At 45.0% G+C, this 23,373-nt stretch overlaps 1 long non-coding RNA gene and 1 other non-coding gene across 2 annotated transcripts; both read right to left on the reverse strand.

The window, feature by feature from the left end:
* Positions 1–715: 715 nt before the first annotated feature.
* Positions 716–788, reverse strand: TRNAF-GAA (transfer RNA phenylalanine (anticodon GAA)). Its single transcript has one exon. It is a non-coding gene; the product is annotated as a tRNA-Phe (tRNA).
* A 3,821-nt stretch (positions 789–4,609) lies between these two features.
* LOC127778096 (uncharacterized) lies at positions 4,610–6,998 on the reverse strand. The gene is made up of 2 exons (XR_008018403.1): positions 6,016–6,998; positions 4,610–4,863 (listed from the first exon to the last, which is right to left on the reverse strand). It is a non-coding gene; the product is annotated as an uncharacterized LOC127778096 (long non-coding RNA).
* Positions 6,999–23,373: the final 16,375 nt, after the last annotated feature.

The raw sequence follows: 23,373 nt of genomic DNA on the forward strand, positions 1-23,373 counted from the left end.
AGGAGTGCCACGAAGCTACGTACGTGTGTGTGTCTCTCTCTCTCTCTATATATATATATTATATATATATATATATAGCGAATCTTTTGATATGGTGGGAATCTCTTATGATAATCATCCACGCCTTAAACGTATCCTAATGCCTGAAAGTTGGATAGGCTGGCCCTTACGTAAGGACTATATAACCCCCAATTTCTATGAATACAAGATGCTCATTGAATGATAAGAAATTCATGCTCACTTATACAACACAACTCTAGATTTTATGCAAGTCAAGGAATATTTTTACGCTCTGTTCCTAGATCAAAAACAGAATACCTATTACATTCTAATTAATTCCAATTATACAAAAGGTTCAGATAGACTAAGCAAAAAGGGGCTTCATTCCGTTGGAAAATCACATATTCATTTCCTTCGTATGAACAGAAAAATATGATGACTCAAAGAAGTTTCCTACCACGAACTTTGTACTGCATGCATTACTTAGAACAACTAGGAAAGTAAGATAAGATAAGCAAGAATAAAAAAATATTTGTCGGAATGGCGGAATAGAAAATTAAGAAATGCAAAAATGCAGAAAAAGAAGTGCCTCTATTTAGAGATTTATCTACTTAGATGAAAAAATCATACTCTATCTATATTATTAACGAATATGTATCCCAACCCGTCTCGAGGTATTTGTATCAATACCTGTTCAGAAGATCCCTTTTTTCTGTGCCAGGAACCAGATTTGAACTGGTGACACGAGGATTTTCAGTCCTCTGCTCTACCAACTGAGCTATCCTGACCTTTTCTTGTGCATCATCCTAGTAGAGTATTTGTATCTATGTCAATATCCAAAATTTGGAAATGGAGAGGGGGCAGTCCTATGCATTGTACAAAGAAAGCCTATTTAATAATATTTAAATATTGAGTTAATAATCGACATTCCTTGCCGATACTATAATAAAAAAGAAATGTATTCCATTGAATCTTAAACCTATTAATAAAAAAAACTGGATAAATACTAGAGTTAGGGAATAAAAGAGGGTTTGGGGACAGAGGGACTTGAACCCTCATGACTTAGAAAGTCGACGGATTTTCCTTTTACTAGAAATTTCATTGTTGTTAGTATTGACATGTAGAATGGGACTCTCTCTTTATCCTCGTCTGATTAATCCGCTATATCCAAAATTTGGAAATGGAGAAGGGGCAGTCCTATGCATTGTACAAAGAAAGCCTATTTAATAATATTTAAATATTGAGTTAATAATCGACATTCCTTGCCGATACTATAATAAAAAAGAAATGTATTCCATTGAATCTTAAACCTATTAATAAAAAAAACAGGATAAATACTAGAGTTAGAGAATAAAAGAGGGTTTGGGGACAGAGGGACTTGAACCCTCATGACTTAGAAAGTCGACGGATTTTCCTTTTACTAGAAATTTCATTGTTGTCAGTATTGACATGTAGAATGGGACTCTCTCTTTATCCTCGTCCGATTAATCCGCTTTTAAAAAGATTTCGAAAACTATGAATTGAAGGATTTGATTACTCAATATTCGATTGGAATGGATTCACAATTCTAAAAAAATTATGAATTTTCTATTAAAGGATTTGATTACTCAATATATGACAGCTCTATTATACACCCCTACCTTAGAATAACTATTCTACACCCCCTCCTAGCCCATCCCTCCCTCGGCCCACCTCCCTCTCCTTCCTGATCGCGCCACTCTCTCTCCTGGCGCCCCTTCCCTCCCGATCGCCTCTCCCCGATACCCTTTCTCCCTCAGTCCCGATTCCTCTCCTCGTCCTCTCCCTCTCCCTCTCCCTCTCCCTCCTTTTCTTTTTTCTTTTTTTTCGTTTTTTCCTCCTCCTCTCTCCCTCTCCCTCCTTTTCTTTTTTCTTTTTTTTTCGTTTTTTCCTCCTCTCTCCCTCTCCCTCCTCTCCCTCTCCCTCCTTTTCTTTTTTCTTTCGTTTTGTCCTCCTCCCGATCCCTCGTTTTTTTCTCTCCCTCCCATCTCTCATTTTTTTTTCCTCCCATTTTTTCTCTTTTTTTAGAAAAATTAAAAATAAATTGATGAAATCAAGACTTGAACCCATGATCTCATAGTTCATGGCAAGCTATCCTAACCAATTCACCGTATGATGTTATGTAAATAGTAAATATTGTTTACATGCTTTGTATGTCTGTTCAAATTGCGTGAGAACCAGTTAATCATACATTGTTCTTATGATTTGGCAGTAACATTTCCTAGAAGGGTGTTACTACAAATATTGTAGGTTGTTACTAAAAAATTATAGGTTGTTACTGCTCTTTTGGCAGTAACAATATGACGAAATTTGCAGTAACAGAAAACATGCATACTAACGGGTGGCGCTATAGTAGTAATGTTTTTGTATAGCTAAAATATTTTAAATCTCAATCTTTAGATAGCAGTAATGTACATGTCATGTCTTATTTTTCTAACCCGTTTGCATCATGGCGTTCGTAAAAGAAGTTCTTAACGAAACTAGAACCATCGTAACTATAGTAACGGGTGGCCCTATATTAGTAATGCTTTTGTAGAGCTAAAATATTTTAAATCTCAATCTTTAGAGAGCAGTAACGTACGTGTCATGTCTTATTTTACTAACCCGTTTGCATCATGGCGTTCGTAAAAGAAATTCTTAACGAAACTAGAATCATCATAACTATTTTTTAACGTCGTTAATGCAGAAAGCAGCAGTGTTACTACACATTGACCGTCGCGTTATTATGCCGTTCCAGTGAGACGAGGACTAAAAAGAGGTAAATCTCAATCTTTAGAGAGCAATATCTCTCACGCCATATATTATTTTTCTAATCCGTCTATACCATGATGTTCGTAAAAAAGTGCTTAACAAAACTAGATCCATCATGACTACTTTTTGATATCGTTACTGTGAGAAAGTTGTCCTGTTACTGCACGATGACTGTCATGTTACTGCGCAATCCCTGAGAGACGAGCACAGCAAAGTGGTGGGCGTGGGGGGAGTTAGTGGACGGGTTTGACCAGCGGGAGGATGCTTTGACCGAGGTGGGAGGGGGTGGAGAATATATATATATATATATATATATATATATATATATATATATATATATATCGTACTTTTCACCCTATAGGCGCCACGGGGGAATGGTACACTTCGTGCTGTATATTCCTAAAATGCCCTTTCATCCAAACTAGCGGAGAGAGAATGCTCCGCCACCACAAAAAAACCAATCCCCCACCACCACCGGATCGTGACGGCGACCTCTCGCTCCAAGCTTCCTCCAACGAGGTCGGGCGACATCGACGAGGAGGAGAGGAAGACTCGAGCACACCGGAGAGAGTGAGGAGAAAGAGTGGGGCGACGGCGGCGGGGTGCCTTGCCACCAGCCCGGCTGAGTATCGTCGTCACCTCCCTAGAAGCGGTGTAGCCGGCATTGCCGCGCCGCTCGGGGCCTTCGCCGAGCGCTTGCGCCACCACACCGGCGCCGAGGTTGTCTCCTTGCTTGAGGACGCCATGCGACGACTATGAACAGCGCCTCCTTGAAGGCCGGTGCACCAGCTCGCTCATCCCGGCCGCGTTCTCCACGCGGATCTGGGCGCAGCATCCATCTCTGCTACGGGAGCAAGCCGCCATCCACAATTGCTGATATGTGCTTTGTTTGTTCCCTTGTTGCTGGTGTGCATAGCCATCAAGTTTCTCGATTCTGAGATGTTTGTTCTACCGGTGGTGATGAATTGAGTTTTCATCTAAAATTTTGCTTCCTCTATACTTGAAGCAGATGTAGGGCAAAGTAAAAAACAAAAATCCCAATTTTGCTTCCTGTCCTCTAAACATTCCTTCGTGTCTGGAATGGCCATTTCGTTGCCTTTTAATCTCTGAATGTCTCATTATATTGGCAGAAATTATTTGGTTGTCGGTTCCAATTCTTATGGACTGAGAATTTTTAGTCTTCATTCAGAGTGTTTTTTTTAACTCTCCCCCCAACTCTCCCATCGTTCTTGCTTGTAGGCTCCTTTTTTGCTGTGATCATTTTAGCTCCACTGGTTCTTTCCATTTTGAGAAAAAAAATCTTCAGTTTCCGGTAGCAAGAACGATGTAAAATGTTGTGTAAACGGTTGGAATATCTTGGTAGATTTGTATTTTCTTAATTCAACAATTATAAGCTTATCATATCACTGGCTTTTGCAGACGTCATTTAGAGACGTATCGTTATGCCTGAATGACAGATGTTATATCACTGGCAAACAATCATTTAGATATATGTATGCCATTTTGAGATGCAGTAGTATCATTTATAGATGCATAATTAATTCGAAAAAAAAACTCTGAATGATATAACTTGTTGGATGGAGATATCTCAGATATGCATATCATTTTGTAAATGTCATTATGGACTATATGAATGAAGACACAATATTTTGCGAAAAATGTCAATGATATTAGACCATATGCTCCCCCCGGATGCTCTCGCTGATGAAATGAGAAAGATATATTTGAGCATCTCTATTCTCATGTAATCAGCACCCCCCGTGGAATCAATGCAAACTTTGAAAACATCTCTCCAGTTCAACCTCTATCCACACGTAGGGATTGCCACAAAAATTACAAATATCATCCCTAGACTAGAAAAATGGCTGACAACCGTCTAAGCTCCGATACACATCTTGGACGCAAAATACATGTATATACTTATATATACAACAAACATTTTCCTCATAGTACATTTGGATCATATACTAGATATATTTTCCACTGTACTATTACACAACCCAGCATTACTTGATGACAGCAGCCTGAAGAACTGTGTGCAGTAGGATCAACCATTATAAGGGATTGAGGGGCAGCTGTGGCTTTCACCATCCTCTGCAAAAAGGGGGGAAAGCAAGAGGATTTAGAGGTCAGCGATCTTTGTATTGAAATCAAAATAAAATGATCATAAATTCATAATCGAACTCACATGCCTATATGGAATTTAGTTATATATTGAAGGAGGTGAATCTCCCAGCCACAACACAAATGATATTTGTAGAATGATATCTCGGAAAAAAAATGTCGTTTCCAAATTGATATTATCCCACATGGTATCAACCAAAATGAAATATCATAAGGCATGTAAGTAAAAATCAAAATCAATGTCCTATGTGATCGGTATATGTCTCCAGTGCATCTCATCAGATGAGACAGAACATACAGGTTTTAATTAATGATGACATACATATGTGTAAGACACGTCCTTGTAATTAAGTTCTAACTAGATATGTTGAATTGTACATGGGAAAAAGATCACAAAAGTATGTACTTATGTATGAAAATCAAAGTGACAGCTATCTGATCCAGTACCGATAAAAAGAAAATCGTTTGTGCTGCTCTAGTGAGCCTGAAAATTCAGCAAAATGTTAGCCTAGCAAGTAAGTACTCTGCTGAACCTGAAAATTTTAAAAATTACTATGATGTCAGCAAAAAGTTGATAGAAGTTATCAACAAGAATCATATATGAATCGAGATCCTCAACAAGGAATGTACTAATGAGATCATCAAAGTGGTCAATGCCAACAAAAGTATTCTTCTTTAACTAGCTAGTATAGTATGCACCAGTTATTTTGGGAGATCAGCTGCTGGCAGATTTGTGAGTAAGTGACCATATGGGTGAATGTGAATAGCAAACAAGAGGTCACAAAGAGGAGGTGGTAGATTAATTGATCAATAAACACTAGGCAGTGGGCACTGGCTGAATCTAACTCCATTTAGTAATTTCTGTACCTTGCTGTTCCTAACCTAATTAGTCAGTGAAAAGCCTCTGACCAGTGAACTTTCAAAAAATTTAAGAAGGCTTATATTGACAAACTGTGTGGACAACCAACAAGCATGTTACTGACTGAGATCAACTGATTGTGCGATGAACAAGGGAAAACTTGCAAAATCTGTAAGGAACGAACAACAACAACAACAATAATAATAATAATAATAATAATAATAAAGAGTAAAGCTCTTGTCTCCGAGGAAGTCAGCACACACGTTGGAGGCGCGGCTGCGCTGGAGCCGGAAGTGTTTGATGCAGCGGCGGCTGGGCAAGGTCGTGGGTGCCGCTGACAGGATGCTCCGGTATGAATCTTAGGAAGGTAGAAAATAGAGAGAAATTTGGGGAAAAGAGGAATAGGGGAGAGAGAGAGAGAGATGCCATCCGTCCAAACCAAGTTGCAAGGGAGGGATCTGAACGAGTGGGAAGGAGGTCGCATCAGTCGCTCAGGTCGTGGGGGAACCGGGAGGGAGCGAGCACCGCCTCCGCTACCGTCCTCTCTACCCCACGGAGGAAATTAATCTCGTCGCTGAGCGCAGGTTGCAGGTGATGCAGCTGAGCGCCTCCTCCGCTTTCCTCTCATCTCCCGGTGCCGCCGGGGGAGCTGTAGTATGGTGGGTGCCGCCATATTACGATGTGGAGACGAGCAGATAACAGATCGCGGCGTCGCCATATTTCTCAGACCTCCCTGCCGCCGGATCCGGCGGCCCCACGCCTATAGATGGCCAAAAGGCCCGAGGCCGGACGGCCCAGCCCATGGCACGATATTTTGGCCTGGCCCAAGCACGAGTCGGGCCGTGCAGGCCCGGCCCGACCACTGGGCCATGCCTGGGCCCCTCCACCGGCACGTTGGCCCGGCCCGGCACGGCCGGGCCGGCAGCTAGGCCCGATACACAAAAAAAAATATAGGGGAGTAAAAATAGACATATTATATGCCATGAACGAAAGAATAGGGACCTAAAATAGACTTTTTTTATCTATACATATGTCAGCCAAAGAGGAGGGACAGAAATAGACTTATTTTAGCTATACATATGTCAGCCCAAAGAGGAGGGACGGAAAATAGACTTATTTTAGCTATACATATGAAATAGCCCAAAGAGGAGGGACGAAAAATAGACTTATTTTAAAAAGGCCCGATGGGCCACCTATGCCTTCGGGCCGGCACGGCACGGCCCGACAGCTAGTGGGCCGTGCCTGGGCGGGCGGTGCAGCCCATGGGCCGGCACGGCCCGGCACGAAGTGCCTATCGGGCCGTGCCGGCCCGATGGATGCTGGGCTGTGCCCAGCCGTGCCTAGGCCGGGCCATGCCGGGCGGGCCCTTTAGCCATCTATACCCACGCCTGCCACTACCAGACACGATGTGGACAAAAGCAGATAAGGCCTCTCATACATAGTGGAAAAAGCCAGACCGGGGACTGACCCGGTGAGCTCGTCGGTTCACCAGTTCACTCGTTCACTGGTCGAACCGTCGGTTCACCGGTTGGACCGCCGGTTCATTGTTAATTATTTTTTTAAGTCATAGTCGACTTTAAATGGTAAATAAAGTAATTATTCTCTTCTCAGCCACAAGTTCCTCTTGCACAGTTGGCTAGGTGAGAACGTTTAAGTCATGCATGCCCCTTGCATCAGCTCTGGGGTTCGATTCCCCAACAGCCCAACCAAAAAATTAATTTTTCCCACATAGCTAGCACGGTTCACCGTCTGACCACTCTGGTTTTAGGACGGTTCAATAGAAAACCGCCGGTCCAACGGCATTTTACGCTCTGGTTTTAGGACGGTTCAATAGAAAACCGCCGGTCCAACGGCTTTTTAGCGGTTTACATACCTGGGCGGTCTTTTCTTGAAACCGAACCGTGCTAGTTATTGGTTCTGGTTTTTTCCGGTTCAACCGCCGGGCCGGTCCAGTTTTTTGTACTAGGCTCTCATAGTGCAAGCACCGGTTATGAGTTACCACAAGGTAACAGCTAGGATGAAGACACTCTCTCTCCACAGTACAAGCACCACCAAGTGGGACCCACAAATATCTGCCACACCTAAATCCCCCCAATCCTCCTCCCTCATCGCGCATTCACGCCAACCACCCCACCAAATCCCCCTATCGTCACGCGCGCCGACTTCCGCCCTCCTCCCTCCGCCGGCTTCCGCCCTCCTCCCTTCCCGGCGTTGGCTTCCGCCCACCTCCCTCCGCCGGAGGTCGACGACGCCCTCTCTCCCCTGTCCCCTCTCCCCGCCGGCGGCCGCGCCGCCGTATCTGGCCTGGCGCTGGGGACGGAGGTGGATCTCGGCGGCCGAGCGGCGGCGGAATCGTCGGGGCCGATCGGCGGCTGCGGCTTCGGGGCCGAGCGGCGGCGGCGGCTTCGAGGCCGAGCGACGGCGGCGTTGACGAGGCCGAGCGGCGGCGACGCTCTTGAAGGTGCCGTGGCTGCTGGTGGAGCTGGCGGTGGCGGCGAGGCCTTGCTGGCTCCCCTCTCACCTCACCTCTCCGGACGAGCGGCGGTGAAGGTGGAGAAAGAGGAGGCGAGGTCACGACCTCCACAGTGCGAGATTCCTTCCCCACGCTCCCTCTTTTCGGCGAGATAACGCGTCTCCCAACTAGGGGCGCGTGGCCAAGCAAAGGTGCGGGTCTCGGTGCCACGTACGCCAAGCAAAGGCACGCTTCAGTTGTGTGCACTGTGAGAGGCCTAACAGATCGCGGCATCGCCCTCATCATCGATGTCCATCAAGATTTTCTCTCTCCCCTTCCCGAAGTCGCCGCCACCATGCTGAGTTTGCTGACCGAAAGGCCTCCGCTAACTACGAGGACAGGCGGGTTATTCAGTGGAGCTCCCCGCCGGCGGCGGCAATAATCTGCTGGCCAAAGGCTAACTAACACGCTGAGCTCGCCGGTTGCCTTTCCACTCTATCTCTCTCTATTGTCGAGGGGCAGTTAGGGGAAAGCACCAAAGCGCTACAGCCCAATCTGTACCATCACGGTCGCTTCTCCCTATAGTGAGTCTTCATTTGGTGAAAGTAAGGAACATTTACCAGCACACATCTCAACCCACATGGATGGCTCAGATTCTAGGTGCAGGTGAACCAAGGTTCCAAACTGCTTTTATATATGTGTTTGGTGCTCCATGGTGCCCGGCTCCATGGTTCAAATTGAGTATATACTCAACTCAAATGAGTATGAAATTTTTTTAAATGTTTAGGTATTAACATTAACTACATTACTAAATAGTTCAAAACAAGTCTGAACTGAATTTAAACATGGTGTATATATGTGTGTGTATGTATGTATGTATATATATATATGTATATATATATATGTGTATATATGTATATATATATCTATGTATATATATGTCGGGTCCCAAAACTGATGATTCGGAAACCGACATGTTTAGATTGTATCAAGCCCTGGATCAGTAGATTGATACAGGTTCAACAATCTGGATCTTCATTGCATACATTTGAACAAGGCTTCAGAGGAGATGTTATTACAAAATATATGGGTATTTACAAACTTGTGGCTAACTAATACAGCAGAAGTTATAGAATGAACCAACTCTAATGTTTTGCTATAGTGTTAAACCATCTAATTGTGCTAGATTTGGAGACTAGGTTTAAAGGGAACTAACTTAATTATGTGATTGAACTCCCAGCTTCGATAAGAATTCCAAAATGACTCTGAAAACGGTGGGGTTGAAGCAAGGGTGAGTACAACGTACTCAGCAAGCTATTATATTCAATATGAACGTATGAAATAGTAGCATTTGAGTAGAGCTAGATTTAATTGCAGAAAGCAGAGGATGTAGAAGAAGAAAGCCTGTAATGACTTTAATGCAACAGTATTTAGTAAAATCTTGAATTAGGTTTCTAACCAAATACCATATGAGTCCCGATACTCAATTCCGTGAGCACGGCTATTCGAATAGTTTCATGAATATTCTACTGCAGTAGATGTACGCTTTACCCGCAGTCCACGACTTGCTGATAATCACCGGCTTTAGTCATGGCCTAGTATTAGGTTATTAACAATTGTGGCACCTGTTCCATGAACTCTAGTCCCCATGCGCTCTGAACGTAACGTTATCAGCAGCGAGAGGAGTTCTGGCGTTCCCGGGGTCTTTAGAGAGAACTGATTGTATGACACCATGTCATCGCAATCAAGGTTCACAAACAGACTAGTCATCATAATTTATCTCAAATATTTACCTGCGCCTCGGTAAATATTACAATCGCCCTGCTCGGCGTAAGTTTGCCTCCTTCGCGAGGACTTACAAAAGGAACCACTGTACAGAGGTACCACATTGTTAATTAATATAATATCTAGGTCTGTCCCCATTCTAGAAGCTGCGGTCGTACTCGTTCATTCTTCACAAGTACTTGGGCAGTCTTATGTCGGTTGGAACAGTACTAGCCACCCGGAAATCAACCATTTTCTACCGTACTGTTCCAATCTAAGTTTATTATATTTTATGCCGTCTAACTAGGCATGGCTAAGCAAAAGCTAACATATCTGGTTTGCTATATTCAGGTTATGCATTCGAAATCATGAATGACTAATGCATAGAATAAAGATATAGAATATAGGGCATTTATGCTCAAAGGAGAGGAATAATAACTTGCCTTGCTCCAACGCAAATAAATCCGAGATAGGCAACCTGATTATCCGATCCTCGAAATACCACAGGTTGCCATCCAAAATAAAATAGACTCTACTAAGAAAGACGAAGAACCAAATTCAATAAAAATCATCAAATAGCAAGAAAGTGATGAAGAGCAAGAAAGGCTGGGTTTGGGATATAAATATCTCCTTTTATAGGGATTGTTGGGCTAATATTTCATGTATTGTTTCTAAAGGGTTGGAGGCTAGGTTGGAGAGGGGATCAAGCAACTAATGTCGCTTATATTTCATGTGTGGGTTTCTGTGGTTTGGAGGATAGGAAATATACTGGATATTTGAACTGGTTGAACAGATATATAGCTAGTATCGACTGATGGTAGGTTTTGGTAGGATCATACCTAGGGTTTAGTATTTTTGGGTCGATAGCGGAGTAGGACGGCATATCGGCTAGGCTCTATATTTTATATGTAGGTTCTGGTAGACAGAAAGTAAGTGGCTGAGAGTATGGTGGATAGGTGGTATTGTAGAGGGTGTGGAATTTGGATGACAACTTGGATTTGACTAGCAAGATATCGGCTAGGGTTTGGTTGTTTGCTAGTCGTTGCTAGAGTTAGCAGCATAACGACTAGATTTAGTGTCTTCTCTAGCCGGTGTCGACCGACAACATATCGGCTAGAGGAATAGGAGGTTGATGTAGGTTTGGTGGGGCGGAAGTGTTACTCCGACAACCGTGAGTGGCGGCGGAGCGGCTAGGATCACACAGAGCCAGAGAGCTAACTGTGCGGCGTGCTGTGGAGGTCGAGGGGATAGTGAAGCTCCGACCGCTATACGCATCGAGGCGTGGGGTGCCAAGAGCAGCACTTCGACCTTGGGTTTGGTTTATGCCGGGCTTTACAACCAACGGTTCGACGTTGGGGATAGAAAACCGCGAACGTCCCCATGGAAGGCGTAAAGTTCCAACCGACGGCTTTTTAGTGACTAACGGGTAATTGGGATAAAAGAAAATATTTGAAAAGTCAAATATAAATTCAAACGGTATTTGAATAAATTCAAATAAAGTCTTAAAATAGCAAATTTGATATCAAAATGTAGATTTTGAATTTAGATGAATTTAGGTCCAAGTTTCATCGGAATCGGATCTACGGTTTAGGAGATATGGGCTTCTAAAGATTGGATTTGGAAATAAATAGGAAAATTACGAAAGTGTACTGTGCAGGGGCCCACCTGTCAGTCCGTTTTCCTTTTCTTTTTCTTTCTCTTCTTCTTCCTCCGTCTCTTCTTTTCTCCTCTCTTTCCAGCCGAGGCAGACAGGGAGGACGGAGAGGAGGGGCGCCGGCTTTCCGACGGCCGGAACGCGGCGACGCCGGAGGCGGATGGTGTTCCCGAGTACCGCGCATCCGGGGAGGGCGGTGGATGGTAGAGAGGGAGAGGGAGGAGACCGGAACGGCAGCTGCAAGAACTTGCTCCGGCTGCTAAAAGAAGTGGCGATGGTGGCTGCTATGAGGTGGAAGAAAAGGGGAAAACGGGAAAAATGGGTTCTCCTCGTCGAGGCAAACCCGATGGCGCGAGGACTTGGCCGGCAATGCTCCGGTGAGGGAGATCGAACAATGGCCGGCATAGCTTAACATGGCTAGGAGAGAGAAAAGAGAGAGCTTCAAGCTCTGATGTGGGGAGGGGAGGACGATCTCGCCAACTATTTATAGGCGGCGGACGTCGGTTCGCAGAGGAGGAGGAGAAGGAGGACACGGCGATGGCGTGGGGAGGAGGATGACGGCGGCCGGTTTCTTAGCGGCGAGGGAAGGCATTGGCGGCGGCGTGCGCGTGTGGTACACGCGCACCTGGAGGAGGATAGAGGCGGCTGCCTCTCTTGGGCCGGCTGTGCCGAATTGGGCCGAGAGAAGAGAAGGGAGTTCCGGCCCAATTGAATAGAAAGGCTTTCTAATTTGTGTAGGGAATTGAGGGATGGAGTTTGAATCCAAATTAATATTAGGAAGAAATTTAAGTGGCTAACCTTTGAGATGTATTTATTTTGGAGATAATTTTCAAAGAGAGATTTCCTAATTATTTGAGTGCAATATTTTAGTAGTATATAATGGAATTTATTTGATGCACTCAAATGAAAGGGTGAAGGACATATGAATAAAATTTAATATGTAAATAGGAAGGTGGGAAAAAGATAATTGGAGAAGGATAAATAGGGTTTTAGCCTCAAAATATATGGCATGGGTTTCAAAGAATTATTTGAGGCTAAAAAGAAATTTAAATGACAGAGATATAATCTATTTTCTTAGCACGAGCAATTATTCACAATATTCGTAATAATTTTATTCTTGTGCCGAGAAGAAAATCAAACCACAGAAATTAAATTAGTGGCTAGATCAAAAGGAGGAATTTAGATATTTGGATTGAGAATCAAAGGATAGGTTTAAAAATCAAAGGATGAATTAACAAATAATTCTAATGAGATTGGCATTATTTTGGTTTAGGTTCACGGGCAAAAATTGGGAAGGTTTCTTGGACCACAATTCATAATAATAATAAAAAGGGGTTTTCAAGAAAAATTGAATAAAAAGAATTTTAGTCAAAAGAAGGTTTTGAACCAAATCAAGAAATACCTCAATTTAACCAAACATATTTTTAAATGAAAACCACAAAAGAGATTAAACACCATAGAGGCTTTTATACAAGTCAGTTTTAGGAGGTCCCGTTAATTATATTTTTCTAAGTTTAGAAGGTTATTAAGAGCATAAGAATTAGCATGATGCAAAATTAGCAGTTGGCTAATTTTTGGGATGTTACAATATATATATGTATATATGTATATATATATATATATATGTATATATGTATATATATATATATAGGCGCCATGGAACAACATGACGCGACACACAGCGAGAAAATCCCACCCAAAAATCACGGCACCCCTGCACCCTCAGACTAATCCTCATCGTTAGGCTTGATTAAAAAAGTTAAATCGGAGTTAAATAATAACTCCAATTGCTCACTCGAACGGTTACTTGAATTGTACTAATGCGTGACTCGTATGATCGGATCAGAATAACGTTGGAATGAGTTAACATTTAACTTGAATGCAATTTGATGGTGGTTCGAGATGACGCTTTAAGTAGTAAAATTTTAACTTAGAAGCAAGAGTTGCATTTTACTTCAGGGCAATTTGATGAATGTTTGACAAGATTTCTTTGATGAGTAAAAATTTAACTTAGGATGACAAGTTAACGTTTAGCTTGAAGGTAATTTGATTATGGTTTTACCAGATGTATTTGATGAATAAAAAATTTGTTGCACCGGTCGCGTGTGATGAGTGAAATGTTAACCTAAGAATGATACTTGCTGATGATTACGTCGATGGAAATTAACTGATGTTTATTACTCTTGAATTTTCATTGCATTTCTTAATCACAGAAAATATGTGAAATAATACTATTGTGCTATAGACATATAATCACATCGTATTAGTTGCTGTACCGGTAGAAAATACACAGCAAACAATAAAAACGAGATTATACGGTTGACGTAGATGCATATGTGAAATCTTAGTGAGAGATTATACATATGTGAAAGTTTTAGTTAGTAGAAAATTACACACAGCGAGAGCAGAATCATCTGACTGTGACCAGCAAAAAAGAAGAAAAGGAGAAGGATATACATGACACAATAAACCAGCTGTCGACAAGAGCTTTGAGACACAAGGAAGACGAAGATCCGGATGCATGCAATGACTCTTGATCCAATCGGGCAACATGAAGGCGTAGATGAGCATGCTGTTGCGTCAATGACGGAATCGGTTGCCGCCATACTCAAGGTGGCCACCATGCCACCGTATCGAGCCGCAGGTCGTTAGTCACAGTGTAGATCCTAGTGGATGCAGTCCTCCCTCACGCCTGACCTCCTTGTATGGTGGAGCCTCATCGCCGACCATCTCGTTGTCAGCATCGACATGGATGACAGTTTGCTCACGCCGCTGTGAATCGGCCTCCTCGTGAATGCTGCTTCCGCTGCTTGGCCGTGCATGCCGTCGTCGAGGTTACCGCTGGATGTAGGGCACTATCGTCGGCATCTCGTCTCGCTGATGCCAATTACTCATCGCCGTGGCTGCATGGAGACCATCGCGTAGATCAAAAAAAAGGGAGAAAATAAATAGAAAAGCTAGAAAATGGTGGGTTGCGATGGATGCTGCCGCCCCTCACCGATGGATCTCCTCGCCACCACTCGGATCTCCACCTCCACGCCATCGCCCTGACGAGCAAACCGCGCACGGGAGGAACCACATCACCATATAGTGGAAGGTTGTAGAGCAAACCGCACGGGAGAAACATTTCTATGGTGTAAGGTTGCAGGGGAACGACATTACCATCCCCCCTGTTCAACCGGCCATGACAGGCGGAGATGGATGTGCCTGCCGATGAGACCGGATCTTGCCTCCAATCGCCTTCTCCACCAGATGCCTGCGATGAACTCTTCTCTAGGCTGCTTCTCACACTTGCTTATCGGAGTTCTCCATGTCGACCTCGCTGGTGCCGCTCCTCTCATCGGTGACATTGCTGTGATTCCGCAGCTAATATAAATATTAGGATCTGGAATGAGAGAATAGGAGATGGTGTGTCTTCCTGTGATTCCGCAGCTAATATAAATAGAGAAAGATACTACAGTAAAATAATTACTGATGAGAGGACGAGCAGGATCGGTCATGGGCTCATCGGTTGGCGCTTATAAGGAGTAAAAAAATTACTACACATAGTTAAAAATTAACTGACTTGTTCAATGTGAGTAAAAAAAGAACATTTTATTAAAATCATAGACCTTTAAAATTTACAAAAGCATAATGAAACAGAAGAAAAATAATAATAACAAGAAAAATTAAGGCAAGAGAAAAAAAAGTTTCTTTTAGGTAATAAATAACTCAATATGCTAAGTAACGTTTATTATAGTTGCTGAATCACATATAGTTAAAATTTAACTGACTTAACGTGAATATATATGGTGGGCTATGTAGTAGTAAAAATTTAACTCGTGAATCAAAGTGGGTGGAGTCGATAGGGAAGTGTGGTGATGGGCAGTGGGTGGGTCTGATCACTGTGTCTCCAACCCCACCCACACACGATCCCCGCCCTGCCCCACCAGGTCCATAGTATGCAGTTAAAATTTAACTCACCGACAACCAATCTCAATCCCACACCTGCGCCTCCTCCCCCCACTCCCATAATCCGAGTAAAATTTTTACTCGATGTAATTCAATGTGTGTCTGTGATCCAACGGTGGTTGCACATTGAGCGATTTTTTACCTCAACCATACAATGAATTGTTAAATACGAAACCAGTTATTTTTTAACTGTTAGCGAGACAGCCAATGTGTGTCTTGTGATCCAACGGTGTTTGCACATTGAGTTATTTTTTAACTCGATGTACACTTTATCTGGTATATATATTACGGATTCCCATCGTAGAAACCGTCCACCCACTCTTTCCTCTCCCTCTCCACATTTTACAGATCAGCGACGGTTTGTGGTTCCTCGTGGAGAGAAGAGGAACGGCGACAGCGGTTAGGGGATGAGGAGTGGCGGCGAGGCAGTTCCGGTGACGTCTTGGCATCGAGGAGGAGCGTCGGCGGCGGCGGTTCAGGGACGAGGAGAACCGGCATCGAGGAGGAGCGGTGGTGGTGGTTCGGGGATGATGAGTAGTGACGAGCCGGATCTGGCACGGCATCGGCTACGGGCACGGTGGTGATGGGCAACTGCAGGCACAGCGTTGGCGGGCGGGTGGCGCGACGGCTCCACCTCTACTGTCAAGTGGCGACGGGTGCGACGTCGGCGGATCTGGCTCGACATGGTTGTGGGTGCGGAAACGACGGGCGAATGCGGGCTGGAGGCGCGGCGGCTCCACCTCTATCACTGATCGGTGGCGAGCACGACATCGGCGGATCCAGCACGGCACGGCTGGGTGCGGCGGCAACGGGTGACTACGGGTAGGAGGTGAGGAGGCGGCGCATCCAGCTGCCGCTCCGCGCCCCACACGCGTGGATCTGGCGTGGATCTTGCACGGGTGACGACGGGTGCGGCTGTGACGGGCAACTGCGGGCAGGACGCAAGGCGGCGGTGGATCCGGCCGCCGCTCTGCCCCTACGCGCACGGCGCGACCTCCGTGGCGGCGAGCTCCACGATGGCCACCTCCACGACGCGCCGCCATCGATGTCCGGAGCAAGCGCCAACAAAAATTTAACTTATGCTATAGACACACACGTGCAGCGCGCCAGGAAAGCTCCATGGCGCCACTCACACCTGAGAGCTGCGTATTTTTCGTTTTTTTCTCCCTCCCACCGTGTTTTTTTTGTTTTTTCTATACTCCCGCCGCCAGCAGATAGATCGCATCCTCCTCCTGGTTTCCACGTGGCTTTTCCAGGCCCTTTGTCTCCTTGTCTCGGTTCCCACGAGATGAGTTAAAAAATTAAAAAAATACTGCAGTTGTTCAATTCAGTAACAAAATTATAACTATCTGATCTCTCTATCTATCCCTCTTCTCTATTACCCAGTAAAAAAATTACTTAACATATAAATCTTTCGAATTGTGATCTCTATCACGAGTAAAAAAATTACTTGCCATAAAGAGACACATCTCGGGCCTCTCTCCTCTGTTACCAGTAAAAGAATTACTTAAAATTAATTACTCAAGAACCTAAGAACATCAGTATACGTTTTTCTCTCGTGCATGCATCCATTTGCTCCCCTTGTTCCCTAGTAAAAAAATTACTCTCAACCTTTTTAACCCAGCCGTTTCCGTTCTCCCCTCCCACATCTATGGGAAGAAAAAATCTTCTTGCCAAAGTGAAATTTTTACTAAAACGTATTTTTTGATATATGATAGTAATGTTTTTACTAACAAGTATATTTTTTAAACGAAAGATCCAGTAGCAATTTATTTTCTCATAGGTATTATATGCACAAAGGCTACATATTAAATAATATATTTATTCCGATTTGCACCACATACATTGTAGTTAATTTTTTTCATCACGATAATAATTTTGTTACTCTGCATATTTTTGCATTAAGTCAATCTGGGTAAAAAAATTACTTTGATATGAGAGTTACACATTTTATATTACAATGAAGGAAACGAAAGTAGGCAAGATTTAGCCAGCCATTAGCGTCGATCTAGCCGACTTGTTCATCTGCAGTCCAGGAACGATCGGATCAGATGGAGCCACAGACGGTCTTCCGTGAGATCCGATCTGTGGCCAGAAGACGGTGACAGACGGTGAGACCGGCCGAACCTGGCACACATAATGAATCGCACACAGAAGAAATCCAGCAATTCGCACGGAATAAACATCACTGCATTAGTACAAATTTGAAACTCAATGCCTAGGAAGTAGGAACCGATTGTAGCTACATCTAGCGCCATCATACATGGAGGAAGGGGATGTTAACAGCTTTGTCGAAGGCCTCCATCCCCATCGACGGCGACCTGAGAGGCGCGGCACGCAGTCCATCGTTGCTGCCCGCCGAACGCGGTCGACCGTGACCTTCGCCATCCCAGAGAAGGGACGTTGCAGCATTGTTTGCATAAGTGCACAACCTACTAACCTATCAAATCAAATATCATCATGAGTGCTGACTTACATAACGAATCGAGAGCTCAAAATACAAGAACTAAAAATAGATCAAATCCAGCCCAAAAAAAAATAAAGATTTGCTTTGAAGACCAAAGAACAACACAAATGCACCAGAGAAGACCGTGTTCCAATGAAACTTGCAGATCCCATCTGATCTGGTTTGTCTTTCTTGCATCAGGCACTACCAATTTTGAGAACAAATGCACGCCGCGTGACGAACCCACGCTGGCAGGGGATTTCGATCTTCATCGTTGTCAAGCCATCTGCTCCTCACCATGCAAGCCAGCGCGCGTATATGAGCGAGGTCGCGACAATACCCACTACACTGGCCAAGGTCACCTGTGACGGGTCCAAACCCTCATCTTTGACGGCTTCGCTCATGGTCAGTGATCAGTGGTCACTGGTGAGTCCAGTCACCTTTGACGGGTGGCCGGCCGTCACAGGTGACACCCACCTCTGACGGGCAAGTTACTAGAAGACCGTCAGAAGTGTTGGTCTCCGCTTGCCTAGGGCGAGTTGGGACCCGTCACAGGTGACTCATCTCTAACGGCCCTTTAAATAAAGGCCGTCAGAGGTGATGGTCTCCGTAGTTAGAAGCTGTCACAGGCGATCTACCTGTGACGGCCCCAAAAGTAAAGGCCCGTCACAGGTAGGTCACCTCTGACCGGCCTTTATATGCTAGTCCGTCACAGGTGATGTTACCTTTGACGGATTTTTGTTCTAACCTGTCACTGATGAGTTAATTCCAGAAAAAATAAATGCTAAATATTGGCTAGCCTCAGGATTTGCTAGCCATGCCCTCTAAAACACAGATACATCACAGATATATTCCAGTCACCCCCCTCCCAATATAACATCACAGATCCATCTCAAACATCACAGATCCCCAACAACACAGATCCATATCAAAAATTGACATCATTCACAGATGCAGTTCAAATGCCACAATTTTGCACAGCAAATTCACACCCCTTGAAAGCCACAATTTTGGTCGTTGCTCATATAACCGCATATATACTTACCAAATGGATTAAAGCCATAATGTCCTCGACCTCCACAACCTGTCAATAAGAAAAAAAAGGAGAAAACAGATGAATAGTACAACGTAAATCGTAGTTGATCAAATTTGATGACAATTTAGTAAACTACCATAAATATTGCACATATGAAAGTAAATTACATTGCACTCCATAAAAACATATTTTTTTACATCACAAGAAATTATGAAAACATCTCTTTTACATCACAATAAATTATCTAGCCAAGTTCATGAGTCTATTTGACGTGAAAACGTCCTTTCTTGTTCATTATTTATGCCAGAATGAAGGCGCACACTTCACCTCTGATAGCGGGAGGGTTGATGGGTGAGATCTTGAAGCCAGCTCTACCTTTTTGTTTAATAAATAAGATGTTAGCACGTTTTGAATAGCAATGTTGGTATTGAAATGAGCTTATTCGCCATTAGCAACAACCTCAGGGTCGAAATCTTTCACCTTTCTTAGAAGTGTTGACATGTTGTGGCACACGTGGAAACCACATTGGTCTCCGATCTGTTGTGTGCATGGGAACTTGGTGTCATGGTAAAGTTCGTCCTTGCCCTCCTTGTGCCTACCACCCTTTTCCACATATGGGCCCCAAGCCATATTTAAGGCCTTGGTGATTTCAGTGAAATCATAATCTTTGGACTTATTGGAGTTAAGGTAGGTAACCCTACTCCACTTAGGTACGATGACTAGGAGAATCCAATGTCGCCTGCGCAGTGGTTATGTAGCGTTAGTACTAAGAACCTTAACTTCAAAAATAATATACACGAAGGGTATTGTCCTCTTACTCTTGGTTGTGTGCGCACATGATGTACTCCTTGTCTTGATGGGCCCATAAACACCGGTTGACATAGTCAACCACCTCAGTGAAGCTCTGTCGTAAATTAACCTCGTTCACCATGGATGGATCAAGGAACCCAACCTGATTACCAAGGCGACGACTCTCGATCCAACACAACCTTAAAACATTTACGTATTAGAACTAATTTAATTAGGAGATATAGTCCAATCATATCACAAGTATGGAAGGTATGCACTTACAAGGAGTAGCATTTTAGAAGACCAGTGTCCAACTTCCGGATCCTGAAAAGGTCGAAGAGGTCATCAAAGCCTATAGTTATATAGGCAGGCAACGATAGGAACGGCTGGTGGTTGTGATGTCCAACTATGGATGACTCCCTCATTTTCCACTTGGCATTGCTTAGCTCCATGTATTGCTTATGTAGCTCTCGGCAAGCAATACCCATCACGGCTAACACATTGTCCTCCACCAATGGCATGCCTAGCTCAAATTGGGCTGGCGCCCTCACGACCTTCCCTGCTTTGCTCACCGGCATCGACGTCGCAGCCTTGCCCCTTTTTGGCTCCGGCGCCCTCTCCCCGACCTTCCCCTTGCCGCGTTCACGCTTCTGGCCCGTGACAAGTGGTGGGGAGCTATCGGCCTTTCTTGTGGTCTTTATTGGGGACAAGTTTTGAGCTATATCTGCCAAGTCCATATCAGCTCCACTAGGAGAATGAGGTACTGACAATGCCGGTCCACGGGGAGTCTCAATTGATAGCTTAGACTTGGGAGGTGTAAGCTCCGTCGGTCGACTTGGAAGAGGAGTCATCTTCACAACTATGTCTTCTTTGGGCCATTGTATGAACGTCTTGCGCGCATCGCCCAAAGTCATGATTTCATCATTGGGGGGCACGGGCAGCGGATAGCCTGACCAGGTGTCCTTTACTGTATCGATGGACACCTTGGCATACCCAGCTAGTAGGTCTGCGCCGTGGACCTTATCTGTAACCGAGGGCTTGAAAGCCATGCCCTCAGCGACTTCGGGAGCGAAAGTTGGGTGGACCCTCGCCAGTAGGACACACTGTGCTACGCCCTGCATATGTGAAAGTCTGAATTTAATATTGGAACGTGTAAAGGTTTTTTTATTAGATATGGATTGGATAACATCAATTACCTCTATGTGGTCCACTGCAGCTAGTTCTGCGACCGGGAGACCAGGGGCCGGCACCTCTGTGGATGCACAACTACTCCTATGCTGTGACGGACTCGCGTCGTGTTGTGCACGAGGAGTTGGATGCACAACAGGTGTTGTGCCTCAGGGTATATTCATGTCGGCGAGGAACTTGTTAACCCTTTCTTCCACCCTAGCGTTCATGCTAGCTTCTAGTTCTTGAATGACCTCAACCTTAAGTTCGGCCTTCAAACGAGCGTCCCTCTCTTCCTTGGAGACTTTCCGTTTCCTGTATTGGGAGCTGTACTGCGGGAGTCCATGCTTCCAGGGCACATCGCTACCAATTCCCCTAGTCCGGCCAGGATGTTCTTTGGTTCCGAGCGCCTTTGTGAGGATGTCATCTTTGCGCCTCTTCAGCGCGGACTCAACCTCGCTTTGTGAAGCTTGTTCAACAACCAAGCCCAACTAGAAAAAAAAGGAGTCGTTTATACGAACTTCTACTTTATACGAATGGAAATTAGTTAGGTTAAGTAGTGAACTCACCAGTTCCTGATAGACGACGGCATCACTTTTGTTCTCAAATGTGACAGAGCCATCGGGGTTGACCTTACCCCTTGCCCACGCCCAGTTGCGAGCTCTTTGTTCAGGGATGTCTGAAAACGGGGCAGGGACATTCGCTGCTGCAGCGGCTGCATCTTCTTGGGCCCATATTGCCTCCTTGCCGATGTACCCTGCGGTGCCCAGCCGATGTGGGTGCTCATTCCGCTGTTGCAGTAGGCGATGTGCCTCGCTTGATTCCCTAAACTCTTGGGTGTTCTTGAGAGAGCAGAATTCCTCCCACACCGCTTCGGTTATTTGAGGGTATTTATCGAACGGCGTATGATTGCCGAGCGGGTTGACAAACTAGGTGAAGAGCTTCGACTTCCAATTCTTCCTTGCCCATCTTCTGGAATGCCTTCCGCTTGAGCCTATCCTTTGCTTCAGCCGGAAATGTGAACCATTTCACCATTGCCGTCCAAGCTCGCTCTTTCTCGGCTTCTATGACCTTGCCGATATCTTTATGGAGGATCCCGAAGTTCTCACGTGCCGCCAGCCCTCAGCAGTTAGACCATCTTCCAATGACAGTCCTGGGCGCAGGGGCGTAGCTAGGGGGTAGTCCAGGTGGTCTCGGGACTACCCCCAGTTTTGGCCCACAGACCCCCATACCTCATAAAAAAATTAGGCCCAAACAGCTAAATTCAATAGACCAAACAAAATTAACAGCCCAAGCCCAAGAGAAAAAGCCAGGAGATAGCTAGGGTTGAGGTAAGAGTGGAGGACGAGCCGCCAACGCAACTCCCTATCCTCCTCCCTTCAGCTTCGTCCGATGCCTGTACCACGCGCTGCTGCCGAGTCGCCGACGAGGCGACGCCCGTGCATCAAGTCGCGCCACCGCCACCTGTGCGTCGTGCTGCCGTGGATCCACCGCCCACCGTCCGCGCCGCGCGGCTGCGCCGCTCCCCGTGGCGTTGCACCGCAGTACGTCGGTTCCGCAGCCGTCTCCGCTTCGGCGCTCCCAGCCGGCCAGGCAACCAGCCTCCCGCTCCTGCTCCCGCTCTCGCTGCAGCGCTCGGCGCCTCGGCCACTTGCCCACAGCCCCGCAGCCTTTGCTTCAATTCCGGCGGAACAGAATGGCAATCCCCTGCAGGTAGCGAACAGCTGCCTCTACTCCCCTTCCTCTAGCTGACTAGCTCAGTAGTTCTGTGCCTCCGTAGATAATGGCTTCAAAAATAGATTTCTGATTAGTGTATATGTGAATAAGTGAATAATTGAATATACAATTTCTGAATTGTGATGATTGTTTAGTGAATGTGCCATTGTAGCTTGTTAAGTAAGCCACTTATTGATGTTATAAGACAATATTATTATATTTCTATCATATTTTCACTAATTTTGTACTTATATATCGTATTTACGGTGTAGAAAATTTTAGTATGTGATGTGAATTTGTGAACTAGGACTACCCAAGAAAATTTTCCTGGCTACGCCACTGCCTGGGCGCCGTGGGCCTACCACTAGCGTCAACCTCTCTTATAACTTGCACTGTGGTCGGCCATGTATTTTGTGACCGGGGATTTTTACTCGACCTACTTGCACTTGTCCCGCCCGACATCGATGTATGTTGTTGCTGCGGCAATTCTGCAGCACAAACAGAAGGCAACATTTGCTAAGGGGTGCTAGCTAAAATTTATGTGGTCATGTGGTGAAAATTTCTCCTATAAATTACCATGAATTTCGGGTTGTTCGACCGCCGTTGTCGAGGGATGACCTTCGGCAACTGTCTCCGTGGCTGGGTT

This window comes from Oryza glaberrima, chromosome 6, assembly GCF_000147395.1.
Source record: "Oryza glaberrima chromosome 6, OglaRS2, whole genome shotgun sequence".
Taxonomy (NCBI): Eukaryota; Viridiplantae; Streptophyta; class Magnoliopsida; order Poales; family Poaceae; genus Oryza; species Oryza glaberrima.